This window comes from Otolemur garnettii, unplaced genomic scaffold (genome assembly GCF_000181295.1).
Source record: "Otolemur garnettii isolate 467f Iridium unplaced genomic scaffold, OtoGar3 scaffold00164, whole genome shotgun sequence".
NCBI classification, from domain to species: domain Eukaryota; kingdom Metazoa; phylum Chordata; class Mammalia; order Primates; family Galagidae; genus Otolemur; species Otolemur garnettii.
Window position 1 is genome coordinate 3,572,852 of NW_003852559.1, and position 1,162 is coordinate 3,574,013.

Consider the following 1,162-nt stretch of genomic DNA (forward strand, 5'->3'; position numbering starts at 1 on the left):
TATCAAAAAGTATTAGCAACATAATTTTGATTCTTGATTTGGACTGACAGAATGTTTTTGGTCATGGAGAAATGGCTGACTTCCATTGTGCACTTTGATGCTTTGTTTTAGGATTGTATCGGTACACCCATGTTTCCATAGGTACACACTAGTGATAACATGGCCCAGACATTGTCTTGCCTCTCCAAAACATCTTGGCAAACTTTGACTTTCCTCTGTTTTGGGTCATTGGTGAACTCTTTTGGGGTCATTTTTGCAAACACTTTCTCAGCCCAAGATTTTTAGTTAAGATTTTCCTAATTGTTTTTCTATTGATGTTTACTTGTTCCACTATGCCTTTCCTAGGCAGTGATTTTATTGCACAATTAGACAAATTTTTGCAATGTTTCTGTCAATTCTACTCATTACTGACCACCTGTCTGGCCTCTTTTCAGTGACACTTTCTTTCCCCTCAGAAAAACGTTTACTCTATTTGTACACTGTCATTTTCTTCATGACATTATTCCCATAAACTTGTACTAACATGTCCCTGATTTCACTTCTACTCTTGACAACTTAAACAAGAAATTTAATGTTTGTTCTTTAGTCTAATTAAGGCCCAACATTCTTGAACACAAAAAAATGCACTCATAATACTGAACTCCACTCAGCAAAACGCTGCCATGTGCTGACATGAGCACAGCCATAAAACACTGATATGCCTTCCTGAATTGCTGGTATGGTGCTGCCAATGTAAGTGCACAGTTTGGGGACTTAATTGTCAGAATTTATATAGTTTTGGAGCACAGGGTAATGATCAAGATTGATTATGTAGATTTTGTACTTCTTTAAACTTTCTGTTGACATCATGACTTACAAGTTTATTCTGTAGATGAAAGATATGTGAATCAATAACATACAGAAATGGGAAGATGTGAACATTGAAATTTAAGATTTATTATTCAATATTTAGATCAAAATGCTTAGGAAGAAATACTTTAAAGGCAATAATCATATTCCATTTCCCCCTATATATATGTACTATATACAAATAGATTTAAAACAAGCTGAAAGGTAGCACCAGTGGCTCAAAGGAGTAGGGTGCTGGCCCCATATACGGGAGATGGTGGGTTCAAAACTGGGCCTGGCCAAAAACTGCAAATGAATAAATTAATTAAATAAA